The sequence below is a fragment of the Pezoporus occidentalis genome, unplaced genomic scaffold, assembly GCF_034315485.1.
Source record: "Pezoporus occidentalis ecotype Australia unplaced genomic scaffold, CSIRO_AGI_Poc_V1 ctg249, whole genome shotgun sequence".
NCBI lineage: Eukaryota > Metazoa > Chordata > Aves > Psittaciformes > Psittacidae > Pezoporus > Pezoporus occidentalis.
Window position 1 is genome coordinate 1,421 of NW_026914383.1, and position 13,943 is coordinate 15,363.

A 13,943-nucleotide genomic window follows, 5' to 3' on the forward strand; every position below is an offset into this window, starting at 1 on the left:
CATGAGCCTCACAAAGTCCTTGGTCAGGGTAAACATCACTTAGCAACAACCGAAAACATCGGCTTCACCAACACTGTTCTCAAGCTGGAAGTCAAAACACAGCACTGCACCAGTTAACACAAAGGAAAAACATGACTGCTACTGCGGAACCCAGGACATTATCCACCCCTTATTCCATACCATTCACGTCGTGCTCAGATCCCACATTTTCAATACACCATCGCTCTCCCACATATATACATCCATATACATACAGACCAAGAGGAAAAAATCATTTTCTTAGTGCATGGACCAATCCCTATAATGCTGCCGAGTCCATTCGGTCCATGATGTTCAAAGTTCATTCTCTGTTGGGATGATGGCTGGAGGGAAGTCAGGGCCAGTCGCTGGTGACCTGGAGACATCTAGTTGATGGGCTATAAAAGCATTACACAGCAGGCAACAGCATACAATTGAGTTCACTGGCTGTTTTCCCCTAAAATCAAATCCCCTTGAGGTATACATCGGACTTCCCCATCTTCCCGCATTACCCACCAAGTATATCCAGGTCCCTGAGCAAAAGCAATCCCACGAGTGGGTTTGCCTTTACCTGAAGCAGGAATTACCCAGACTGTCTTCCCCAGCAAATTCTTCATATGCACCACGGGAACTTTGTCCCCCTCTACAATATGTAAAAGTTCTGACTGGGCTGGGCCAGCCCTGTTGGCAGATCCTCTGGTGTTGACCAACCAGGTGGCCTTTGGTAAGTGTGTATCCCAATGCTTGAAAGTTCCCCCACCCATTGCTCTCAGTGTAGTTTTTAACAGCCCATTGTACCGTTCGATTTTCCCAGAGGCTGGTGCATGGTAGGGGATGTGATATACCCACTCAATGCCATGCTCTTTGGCCCAAATATCTATAAGGTTATTCCGGAAATGAGTCCCATTGTCTGACTCAATTCTCTCTGGGGTGCCGTGTCGCCACAAAATCTGTTTCTCAAGGCCCAGGATGGTGTTCCGGGCAGTGGCATGGGGCACGGCGTATGTTTCCAGCCACCCGGTGGTTGCTTCCACCATGGTAAGCACATGGCGCTTGCCTTGGCGGGTTGGTGGCAGTGTGATATAGTCAATCTGCCAGGCCTCCCCATATTTATACTTCAACCATCGTCCTCCATACCAAAGAGGCTTTAACCGCTTGGCTTGTTTAATTGCAGCGCATGTTTCACACTCATGAATAACCTGGGCAATAGTGTCCATTGTTAAGTCCACCCCTCGGTCACGGGCCCATCTATATGTTGCATCTCTGCCCTGATGGCCTGAAGTGTCATGGGCCCACCGGGCCAAAAATAATTCACCTTTATGTTGCCAATCTAAGTCCATCTGAGCCACTTCAATCTTAGCCGCTTTATCCACTTGTTGGTTATTCTGGTGTTCCTCAGTGGCCCGACTCTTGGGTACATGGGCATCTACATGACATACCTTCACCACCAGGTTCTGCACCCGGGCAGCAATATCTTTCCACAGTGCAGCAGCCCAGATGGGTTTACCTCTGCGTTGCCAGTTGCTCTGCTTCCATTGCTTCAACCACCCCCACAGGGCATTTGCCACCATCCATGAGTCAGTATAGAGATAAAGTACTGGCCACTTTTCTCGTTCAGCAATGTCCAGGGCCAGCTGGATGGCTTTCACCTCGGCAAACTGACTCGATTCACCCTCTCCGTCAGCAGTTTCTGCAACTTGTCGTCCAGGACTCCATACAGCTGCCTTCCATCTCCGATGCTTTCCCACAATACGGCAAGAGCCATGAGTAAACAAGGCATACTGCTTTTCACTTTCTGACAGTTTATTATATGGTGGGGCCTCTTCAGCACGCACCGCATCCTCCTCTGGTGACATTCCAAAATCTTTGCCCTCTGGCCAGTCCATGATGACTTCTAGAATGCCTGGACGACTGGGATTTCCTATTCGAGTTTGTTGTGTAATTAGTGCAGCCCATTTACTCCATGTAGCATCGGTTGCATGATGTGTAGAGGAGACCCTGCCTTTGAACATCCAGCCCAGCACGGGCAGCCGGGGTGCCAGAAGGAGCTGTGCTTCAGTGCCAATCACTTCTGAAGCAGCTCGAATCCCTTCATAGGCTGCCAGTATCTCTTTCTCAGTTGGGGTATAGCTGGCCTCAGATCCTTTATATCCCCGACTCCAAAAGCCGAGGGGTCGACCTCGAGTCTCCCCTGGAGCTTTCTGCCAGAGGCTCCAGGTAGGACCGTTCTCCCCAGCTGCAGTGTACAGCACATTTTTTACATCTGGTCCGGTCCGGACTGGTCCAAGGGCTACTGCATGAACTATCTCGCGTTTAATTTGCTCAAAGGCTTGTTGCTGCTCAGGGCCCCATTTAAAATCATTCTTCTTCCGGGTCACATGATAGAGAGGGCTTACAATCGAACTGTAATTTGGGATGTGCATTCTCCAGAACCCCACTGCACCCAAGAAAGCTTGCGTTTCTTTCTTATTAGTTGGTGGAGACATTGCTGTTATCTTGTTGATCACATCTGTGGGGATCTGTCTACGTCCATCTTGCCATTTTATTCCCAAAAATTGAATCTCCTGTGCAGGTCCCTTGACCTTACTCCGTTTTATGGCAAAACCGGCTTTCAGCAGGATTTGGATTATTTTCCTCCCTTTCTCAAAGACTTCTTCCGCTGTATCGCCCCACACAATAATGTCATCAATGTATTGCAAGTGTTCTGGAGCTTGCCCCTGTTCCAGTGCATTCTGGATCAGTCCGTGGCAAATGGTAGGGCTGTGTTTCCACCCCTGGGGCAGTCGGTTCCAAGTGAACTGGACACCCCTCCAAGTAAAAGCAAACTGTGGCCTGCACTCTGCTGCCAAAGGAATTGAGAAAAATGCATTGGCAATATCAATCGTGGCATACCACTTGGCTGCCTTTGACTCTAGTTCATACTGAAGTTCTAGCATGTCCGGTACGGCAGCACTCAATGCTGGTGTGACTTCATTCAGGCCACGATAGTCTACTGTTAGTCTCCATTCTCCATTAGACTTTCACACTGGCCATATGGGGCTATTGAAGGGTGAGCGGGTCCTGCTGATCACCCCCTGACTCTCCAGTCTACGGATCAGCTGATGGATGGGAATCAGGGAGTCTCGGTTGGTGCGATATTGCCGCCGGTGCACTGTTGTGGTCGCAATTGGCACTTGTTGTTCTTCGACTTTCAGCAACCCCACAGCAGAGGGATCTTCTGAGAGACCAGGCAAGGTGGACAGCTGCTCAATTTCCTCAGTCTCCAAAGCAGCAATACCAAAAGCCCACCGGTACCCTTTTGGGTCTTTGAAGTACCCTCTCTTGAGGTAGTCTATGCCAAGGATGCATGGAGCCTCTGGACCAGTCACAATAGGGTGCTTTTGCCATTCCCTCCCAGTCAGGCTGATTTCAGCCTCCAGCACAGTCAACTATTGGGATCCTCCTGTTACTCCAGAAATATAGATGGGTTCCACCCCTTGACAACTTGATGGCATCAGGGTACACTGTGCACCGGTATCTACTAGAGCCTTATACTTCTGTGGGACTGATGTGCCAGGCCATCTGATCCACACAGTCCAGTAAATCCGATTGTCCCCTACCTCCACCTGGCTGGAGGCAGGGCCCCTCTAATGGTCGTCACAGCGTTGGACACTTAAGTCGTGGTGAAAGGGATTATTCTTCGTTATCACAGGAGCTGGAGTAAAATCAGCTCTTCCACTCCATCTGGGAAACTGATCACCAGAGACTGAAGCCGTAGCTCTCGTGGGACGATCAGTCTTGGCCCTTGCTCCCCTCTTCAGTTCACTCACCCGTTCCTCCAAAGCTGAAGTAGGTTTTCCATCCCACTTTGTCATGTCTTCTCCGTGATCCAGCAGGTAAAACCATAGGGTACCCCGTGGCGTATACCTCCTGTATCTCCTCTCTTGAACAATAGGACGCCTTTTGTTAATAGCTGAGACATGTGTTGGTACACGTGAGGAGCCGGATAAATCTGATAGATTGTCCCTCAATTGTTCGAGGTCCTGGGACAGTTTTTTCACAGCTGAGATGATGGAAGGGGTGAGATTGTCTTCGAACTCTCGGAGTTTATGAACCATTTCATCCACTGTTAGTGGTACTATGTCATTCCAGGTTACTGTTGCCAATGAATGGGCATATGATGACGGTGCATTCCGTGTAAGTTTTCGCCACATGGGTCGTGTGCATTCAACTTCATCTGGATCTATAGGTGTATCCCCGTTATTCGGCTTGATGTGATAGAGCATCTCTACGATGGCCGATTCCCTCAGAGACTGGATGCCTTTGTCTATAGTAGTCCACTTGGCCGAACGACTCGTAACATCGTCCTTGTACGGAAACCTTTCTTTCACAGCTGCCAAGAGCCTCCTCCAAAGGCTGAGGGACTTTTTCTCTCTTGCAATTGCTTTGTCAATTCCCCCTTCTCTAGCAAGTGATCCCAGCTGCTTGGCTTCTGTACCTTCTAGTTCGTGACCATCGGCCCCATTGTCCCAGCATCGGAGTAACCAGGTGATGATGTGCTCCCCTGGTTGACGGGTAAAATCTTTTCGCATATTCCGCAGCTCGGTTGAGGTCCGAGGTCGAGAAGTTACCTCTTCTTCTTCTTCTTCGTCATGTGATGATGACTCCTGATCAGATTCTGGACCGGGTGGTGAATTCATTGGTTCTTCATCTCACTTCACCCTTTTTGCCTCCTTTTTGCTTGTTCTCTTGCGTACAGGGGCAACTGATATTGGTACGAATTGGTCCTCTGGTTTGGCTGCAGTGATTATCACTGTGGTTTGAGTAGCGACTGTACTTGTTGCTGGGGGTGGTGTAGCTGCTGTGCTTGGAGCTGGGGTAACCGCGCTGTCTGTTGCAGTTGAAGTTTGAGCAGCTGCTGTACTTGCCACTGGGGTAGCTGTGCTGTTCATTGCAGCCAAAGTTTGAGTAGCGACTGTGCTTGTCGCTGGGGTTGGTGCAGCTGCTGTGCTTGGGGCTGGGGTAACCGCGCTGTTTGTTGCAGTTGAAGTTTGAGCAGCTGCTGTACTTGCCACTGGGGTAGCTGTGCTGTTCATTGCAGCCAAAGTTTGAGTAGCGACTGTCGCTTTGCCCTCAGATCCGCCGACATTCTTTTCCTTTTGAAGGTGCTGGATAGTGTTGAACAAGGCCCTGTAAGAATAGGCCAAGCCCCAGCACGTTGCCGTGATTTGTCCATCTCTGGTATGGCCAGAAAGACCACACACCTCATTTAAGTGTTTTACTAATTCTTCTGGATTTTGCAGTTGTTCGGTAGTGAAATTCCAAAGTACTGGAGGGGCCCACTGACCTAGATACTTGCCCATACTATCCCACACACCCTGCCACTCATGGCTGTCCAGCCTCAGGGAAAATCTCTCGGTCCTCCTACATCGTCGTTTGACCCCAGACAAGACCCAAACCTGAATCTGCTTAACTCCTGAAATCAGTAGTGGGCAAAACACACTCTGTATGCATGTTAGCATGGTGATTCCCATCACCATCAGCAAACAAGTCTCAACAGCATTAAAAGGCCATTCAAAAAATTCAAAACTCTCAAATGTAAATGGTCTGGGGGGACGACTAGGAGGGTAAAAGGATGTCTCCTTCCCAGGTTGAGCACCTGAGAAGGAGAAAAAAGATGTGTAATTGCTAAGCACCTCCATCATATACCTCCCAAAGTATAAAGGTGGTGACCACACTGGGAACATAAGCCAGATCAGTTTCATGATCAATGATTCTATGGTGTTACAAGTCATTACCATAAAGTACAATGGGATAAAAACCTTAGCCCAAGCCCCACACTTGAAAAACACTAATACAGCAAATACCGGATGGACGTAAGATATGATATACTGAAACTGTGAGATCAAGAGGAACAACCTTGAGAGCCAATAAATCAGCATTGTGACGAGTGACTATCCATCCAGTCAGATCTGTTCTTATCTCAACCCCTCGAGCCCCACGTTGGGCGCCAAAAAGAACTGTCGTGGTTTAAACCCAGTCAGGTAACTTGTTCACTCACTCCCAGTGAGTGGTGCCGAGCTGACAACAATCGAGGTCCGTGTCCGCCTCCCCCCCCCCCCCCCCCCCACCGGGGCTCTCCCCTTCTCCGCTCCCGGAGGAACGGGGAGGAGGATCGAGAGAGTGCAACTCCTACGGGTTGAGACAAAAACAGTCCAGCAACAAATCACCACCGCTACTATCAGCTAAAACAATGATAAGGGAAAATAACAAGGGAAGAGAATACGATACCACCTGCCAAGAAAGTGAGTTCCACCCGGAAGCCCGTGTCCTTCCGGGTAACTCCCAGTTACCCCTCACCCCGGGCATGACGTGCTGTGGTATGGAATACCTCCCCGGCTAGCCCGGGTCAGGCGCCCCGTCTCTGCTTCCTCACAGCTTCCCCTCCTCCCTGGCAGAGCATGAGCCTCACAGAGTCCTTGGTCAGGATAAACATCACTTAGCAACAACCGAAAACATCGGCTTCACCAACACTGTTCTCAAGCTGGAAGTCAAAACACAGCACTGCACCAGTTAACACAAAGGAAAAACATGACTGCTACTGCTGAACCCAAGACAGCCTGTAGTGACAGGCCAAGGAGGAATGGCTTTAAACTGACAGAGGGGAGATTGAGATGAAATATTGGGAAGAAATTCTTCCCTATGGGGATGGTGAGACACTGGCATAGGATGCCCAGAGAACCTATGGCTGCCCCATCACAGGAAGGGTGGTCTGGAAAATGGGGAGCCATGTGAGTACACGACCATTTGCAGGTTATGAGAACCATGTATAAAACCACATTTGGGGTTCCCCAGTGTGACTGGGACACCCTTGTAACTCTCTACTTTGCATCCCAGCCTCTGGGCGCAGTGGGCACTGGCCACTTATGGATTGTGGTCGCAGTTTGTCAAACCAGATGGGACACAGACGACTCGCCTGAGGCAGTGTCTCCCCAGAACCTGGGCCCCAATGTTCCGCACTGTGGGCTGGGGAGTGAGTTCACCTTCAGATACTCCGCTATGAGGGCAGTAGGATTTCCATAGCTATACTATGCTGTACTATTCTGTGCTGTTCTGTGCTATGCTGTACTGTTCTGTGCCATGCTGTACTGTTCTGTGCCATGCTGTGCTATGCTGTGCTGTGCTAAGCAGTGCTGTTCTGTGCTGTTCTATGATACGCTATACTGTGCTATGCTGTGTTATGCTGTGCTATGCTATGCTATTCCATTTCAATCCCTGCACTGACCATTAGTCAAATAATGAGCCTGTTATTTGCCTGAAATGTCAGATGTTTTTTCAGCTCCAGAATAATTTTTAAGGACACACAATGGTTCCAAGTGGAAACAGGATTTAATTTCATTTCATATTAGGAAAATATTCGTCAAATTGAGGGTAGTGAGACAGTGGTAGACTCTTGCCCAGAGAAGCTGCCCCACCCCTGTCAGTGTTCAAAGGCAGGCTGGACACAGGTGTCCCTGCCCATGGCAGGGGTTGGAACTGGATGAGCTTTAAGGTCCCTTCCACCCCGACCCAGTCTGGGATTACATGATTCTCTGCTCTGCAAATATCGGTCACCCTCCACTCCTCATAGCTGGCCATAATGCCCTGTTCCATTGCCCAGGTTGAGCTGTGACCCCTCAATGCTCCGGCTCTGGATCAAAAGCACTGAGGAAGAGCAGCCAGTGAGGGACCCTCTTAACTGGCTGGGCAGAAGCTAGTCCCCCATGGCGACTCCTGGAGCACCCCTGGGTGCCCAGTGGACACGGGCACGATGCTGCCACCATCACAAAGCTGTGGCAGTTGCTCAGGAGACGCGCATTGTGATGGGGCCCCCACCATGAGCATGGGCTATTTAAGGAGCCAGAGCCCTGCAGTAACCACTGCAGAGGAGACCCCTCCCTCGGGAGGCTGCATCTCCCCTGGCTGCCCTGCTCATCCAGGTACAAGTTCTTTGACTTTGCAATCCTGTTTTAGTGTTGGCTTGAAACACATCGTGGGTGCGTGCTCTAAAGCGAGGAGAAGATGTCAGGAGATGTGCTGGTGCCATCCCAGCTGTAGGAGCAGGGGATGGGTGAGGAGGAGGCACTGGGCTTGTTCATGTGCTTGGAGCTCACCTCTGCCTGCAGAGGTGCTGGAGGCAAAGCAGGAGCCTTTTGTGTGCAGGAGCTGCTGGTGCCAGAGGTGCTGAGAAGGTGGCAGGGCAGGAGAACTTTTATCTTCCTGTGAGAGCCTGGGGGAGTGCAAGGGTCACCCCAGCTCCCAGGAACACCCCCTTAGTTTCATCCATGAGAGAAGGTACCCTGGGAGTCAGGGTACCCTGGGACAAATGCAATCCCTAGTTTTGGGACATTGGGTGTTCTCAAAATCCCAGCACCACCATGGGGAGCTTTGGGGATCTCCCCCAGTGCCCAAATCCCCTCTGAACCTCCAAACTCTTCCCCTCAAAACATCTCCAGCCTGAGGGAACATTGCTCACTCAAGAGCGACTCAGGGTGCTCTGGGACCCGGGTACCCCCTATTTTCGGCACATGTGAGCTCCCCCAGTATAATGTGCCTTCTACAGCGAGTTTTGGGGAATATCCCCCAAACCTCCAAATGTTCCTTGAACCTCCAAATCCCTCAGAACCCCCATACTCCTCCAATTTATGGCAACAGGGCTACCTGGGGCATCCAATGAGATTTGGCTGCCCTGGGATTGATGGACCTCTCATTTTCAGGAGATGGGGAGTCTCCCAAATAAGTGAGCCACACCAAGACATTTTGTGGACCAGCCTGAAACCTCAAAATCCTCACAGGATCCCCCAAAATTTCCCCAAACCCAAGGCCGACAGCTTCAAAGCCACCCTGGCTCAGTGCAGTAGCACAGACCCACTAAAAAAGGGGTGTTCCAAAGAGTGGAGTCCCCACAGCACCTGCCCTGGGGGTCCCCCAAGATGCTCTGGGACCCAAATCCACTGGAGAGACCCCAACATTGCTTTGGGTTTGGTAGTGAATTCAGGGGACCAGAGGGGGTGGATGCCCCAAAAGGGGCACCCCAAAAAAGGGGCACTCTAATAAAGGGGCACCCCAAAAATATGCTGCACCCCCAAAGGGCCCTGGAGGCACCCACTGCAATCGTGGTGACCCCCAAAATCCTAGTGTACCCCAAATCTCCCTGAAGCACCACAAGAGCAGGCAGGATCCCTAAATTGAGGGCATGAGGTAGCCCAAAAGTGAACCATACCCCACCATCACCCCTGGCCCCCCAAAATGAACCCAGGGACACAAAATCCTGAAGAGGCCCCACCAAACACCCCCACCCTAAATGGAGATGCCCCCAAAAAAGCTGCTCCCCCCAAAGCCACCAGGCCCAAAGTGCTCCTTGTTGCCTCCAAACCATACCCCATGGGGCATTTCAACACACACACCCCACCCCACCCCCAGTATCAGGGAGATGGGGGGCAGCCGCAGAGTGGGGGTTGTCTAATTTGGGGTGTAACCCCCAAAAGACCAAGGAAGTAATGTGGGGGATGAGGAGGAGCACCTGGGGCAGGGACTGGGACCACTGGGAGGGACTGGGAAGGACTGAGAGGGACTGGGAGCACCTGCAGCAGGTAGTGGGAGCACTGGGAGGGATGGGGAGTTGAGCACGGTTGCAAGCAGGAAGACCTGCGGCAAGGACTGGAAGCACTGGGATATTGAAACCCCAGCAGTATCTAGGGTCATAGTGGCCTATATTGGTCTGTACTGGTGCAAACTGGTTCATACTGCTCCATACTGAGATGTGTAAATTTGCAGATGACACCAAGTCGGGTGGGAGTGTTGATCTGCTGGAGGGTAGGAAGCTCTGCAGAGGGACCTGGACAGGCTGGATCCATGGGCTGTGGCCAATGGGATGAGGTTCAACAGGGTGCAGTGCAGGGACCTGCACTTTGGCCAGAACAACCCCCTGCAATGCTCCAGGCTTGGGGAAGAGTGGTTGAAAACTGCTCATGGGAAAGGAGCTGGGGTGCTGATTGATGGAGCTGAGCATGAGCAGCTTGTGCCCAGGCAGCCAGGAAGCCACCAGCATCCTGGCCTGGATCAGCACCAGTGCGGCAGCAGGGCCAGGGCAGGGATTGTGCCCCTGCACTGAGCACTGGTGAGGCCGCACCTCAAATCCTGTGTTCAGCTCTGGGCCCCTCACTACAAGAGAGACTTTGAGTTGGTGGAGTGGGGCCAGAGAAGGGCACTGGAGCTGGTGCAGAGCCTGGAGCACAAGTGTGATGGGGAACGGCTGAGGGACCTGGGGGGTTCAGTCTGGAGAAGAGAAGGCTTAGGGGGGACCTGATGGCTCCCTACAACTGCCTGACAGGAGGATGGAGCCAGGAGGGGCTGGGCTCTGCCCCCAGGGAGCAAGGGAACAAAGGAACAACGGCCTCAAGCTGCACCAGGGCAGGTTTAGATGGAGCTGAGGAACAATTCCTTCCCCAAAGGGTGCTCAGGCATTGGAACAGGCTGCCCAGGGCAGGGCTGGAGTCACCGTCCGTAGATGAGGCCCTCAGTGCCATGGATTAGTGGTGGCCTTGGCAGTGCTGGGGTAAGAGTTGGACTGAATGAGCTTAAAGGTCTTTTTCAACCTGGTTGATTCTATGATTCTGTGATCCTTTTTGCTGGGGCACTGGTGAACCAGGTGTTTTCTGTTGTTCCCTCAGTGAAGGGAGGTGCTTCTAAACCTGGTGAGAGTTTGAAAGTTTGCTGTAAAACTGATGGCTCTGCATTTACAGGCATCTGGAGTAGTCTGGAAACTTCAGCCTGTCCTTCAGGTAATTTCAGTTCCTCTGCAACCCCCGGTAGGTAGGCATGCCATTTTCTGCCAGTGGGTTTGTGCAACTCCAGCCTGAGCAGCAGTTCCCTTTGGGATACTTTCAAGTCAACTGAATGGATTGAATGGATGGTTTGTACTGGTTGTTCTTGATCAATGTTCTCAGTTTGTTTTACTGCTGGAACTAAAGACAGGAGTCCCTTTTCCCACTCAGAGTATCTCAGTTCAGTGTCTTTAAAAGAGGCAAGTTGAACATTAACGTTCTTTTTGGTCCGTCAGGGCCAGTTTGAATAGGTCACAGTAAGAGCCATGCTCAGCAAAATGCCATTCTAGTGGTGGGGGAGTACAGGTCCCAGTGACTGGTCTGGTTTTAATTCCTGTATTAAGATATTTCCTTCTTCCTCATGCTCTGGATTCCATTCCCATGGCTTTCCGTTTCGTAACAGTGAGTACAGTGAGCAAGCAATGATACAGAATCCACATCCATGTTTCCTCCAGTATCCTGGAGGACCCATAAGCTGTTGTAATTTCTTCCTAGACTGGAGCATCTGCCCTTGTTATGTTTTTGTGAAGACGTCTGCAGGAATTACTGCACTGCTGCTATCCACCAAGTACCCCCTGATTTGACTGGTTTCTACTTGGTTTCTTAGGTGGAACTTCAACTTCTGCACCATGGAGTGCTTGCCACACTGCTGTTGCTGCAGTTCTTTGGGGCAATCTCCTCTGATGAAGACATCATCTATATAATGGTACATTTTCACTTTCTGACAAAGTGAGACTTCCTGTGGGTTTGTGGTGTTCATGGGAGGGAGCTGAGTCCCCTTCCAGCCCCAGGGCTACAATCCCAGGATGAGATGCCTCAACTAACCAGGCTGAATCCCTTCCTTCAGCAGCGGTAAAGGAGATCCCAGCCTGGCCTGGCCTGGCTGTCCTGTCTGCTGATGGGATCTACTTTTGATAACTGCCCCCAGTTTATATACTGGGCATGACTTGCTGTGGTATAGAATACCTCTTTGGTTAGTTTGGGCCAGGTGCCCTGTCTCTGCTTCCTCCCAACTTCCCCTCCTTCCTGGCAGAGCGTGAGACTCAGAAAGTCCTTGGTCAGCATAAACATTACTTAGCATCAAGTAAAAACATTGGTGTCATCAGCGCTGTTCCAAGGCTGAAAGTCAGAAACACAGCACTGCATCAGCTACTAAGAAGGAGAAAAATGACTGCTACTGCTGAACCCAGGACAAAAGTGCAGGGCAGCTGAGAGCCAGATGGAGTGGTTCTCTGATGGATCTGATGGACTCTGCAGCAACCTTGAGTAGGCACTAACCCACAGACAGTTTAGCCCTTTTGTCTGTCCCATGCTGAGACTCTTCACAGTTGCCTTCAAAAAATTAGGAATTTTATACCTCAAAAAGTCACTTTTCAGATGTCACACTGGAAAAAAAACAAACCAACCAGCCTTAGAGACAATCATGACCAAGCTATGATGAGCCTCTCCTCTGCAGCCCAAAAGTGTTCAGTCATAAGTGCGTAAATTGAACTTCTATATCTGACATCCCTCCTGTCCTAACCTGTCACTGTCTTTTTCTCCCATGACAGTGCCCCATGCCCAGAGGCAGCAGATGTCCTACGGCAGCTCCATCACCCAGTTCCTCCTCCTGCTATTCGCAGACATGCAGGAGCTGCAGCTCTGGCATTTCTGGCTCTTCCTGGGTATCTCCCTGGCTGTACTCCTGAGCAGCAGCCTCGTTATCACCAGCCCAGCCTGTGACCAGCACCTCCACACCCCCATGTACTCCTTCCTCCTCAGCCTCTCCCTGCTGGACCTGGTCTGCATTTCCACCACTGTCCCCAAATCCATGGCAAATTCCCTCTGGGACACCAGGATCACCTACACAGGTTGTGCTGCACAGGTCTTCTTTTTATTATCCTTGTTTGGAGCAGATTGCCCTTCTCACCATCATGTCCTATGACCACTAAGTGGCTATCTGCAAGCCCCTGCATTACGAGACCCTCCTGGGCAGCAAAGCTTGTGTCCACATGGCAGCAGCTGCCTGGGGTACTGGGTTTCTCACTGCTCTGCTGCACACAGCCGATACATTTTCACTGTCCTCTGCCAAGGCAATACTGTGGAGCAGTTCTTCCGTGAAATCCCCAAGATCCTCAAGATCTCCTGCTCACACTCCTACCTCAGGAAAGCTGGGCTTCTTGTGGTTAGTGTCCTGATTGCTATTGGGTGTTTTGTTTTCATTGTGAGGTCCTACGCGCAGATCTTCAGGGCTGTGCTGAGGATCCCCTCTGAGCAGGGACACCACAATGCCTTTTCCACATGCCTCCCTCACCTGTCTGTGCTCTCCCTGTTTGTCAGCACTGATATCTTTGCCTACCTGAAGCCCCCCTCCATTTCCTCCCCATCCCTGGATTGGGTGATGGCAGTGCTGTACTTGGTGGTGCCTCCAGCAGTGAACCATCTACAGCCTGAGGAACAAGGAGCTCAAGGATGCTCTGAGGAAGCTGGTGACTGGATGTGTTTCAGCAGCCATACACTGCCTGCTTTCCTGTGCAAAGGGCTCCAAATGCAGGGCATGACAGGCCAAGTCTACCTTTTCTGCTTTGCAGTTGTTTTCCTTTTTCCACTTGTGATGTTGCTGTTTTCAAAGATGTGAAAAACGAACTCACTCCTCTAATACAAGATAACAAGGTTTTATTGAGGGACAAAGTCAATAAAGCATAAGCAACAGTGCTGGGTGCATGACCGTAGCCAGATGCGCGAGTAATTAGCATTTGTTACAGATTTATATACTTTCACTATTACATTAGTTACATACATATTCATAATTCCCGCATATAGGCGGGGAATATTACAACTATCTTCAAGAATTTATTATCATAAGTCTCCTCCTCTTGGCGTCTGCACACTGCTCTGCAGTGATTGTGGGCAGGGGTCTTGAGAATGAAGTAAGCAGTCTTCCTCTTGTGAGTAGGGGTCTTCAAGATGAAGTAAGCAGTCTTCCTCACAGTATACTTTTCACCTTTGGCACAGCTGGACCCCCCAGTAATCACACAACCAGCTATATCTGTAATTATTCTGATAACTAGCAAAGATTTAAAACAGTGTGCCCTTCCTGCA

General features: G+C 50.7%; 1 pseudogene; it reads left to right on the forward strand.

The window, feature by feature from the left end:
* The first annotated feature begins 7,741 nt into the window (after positions 1-7,741).
* On the forward strand, positions 7,742-13,472 carry LOC134165741 (olfactory receptor 14A16-like; annotated as a pseudogene).
* Positions 13,473-13,943: the final 471 nt, after the last annotated feature.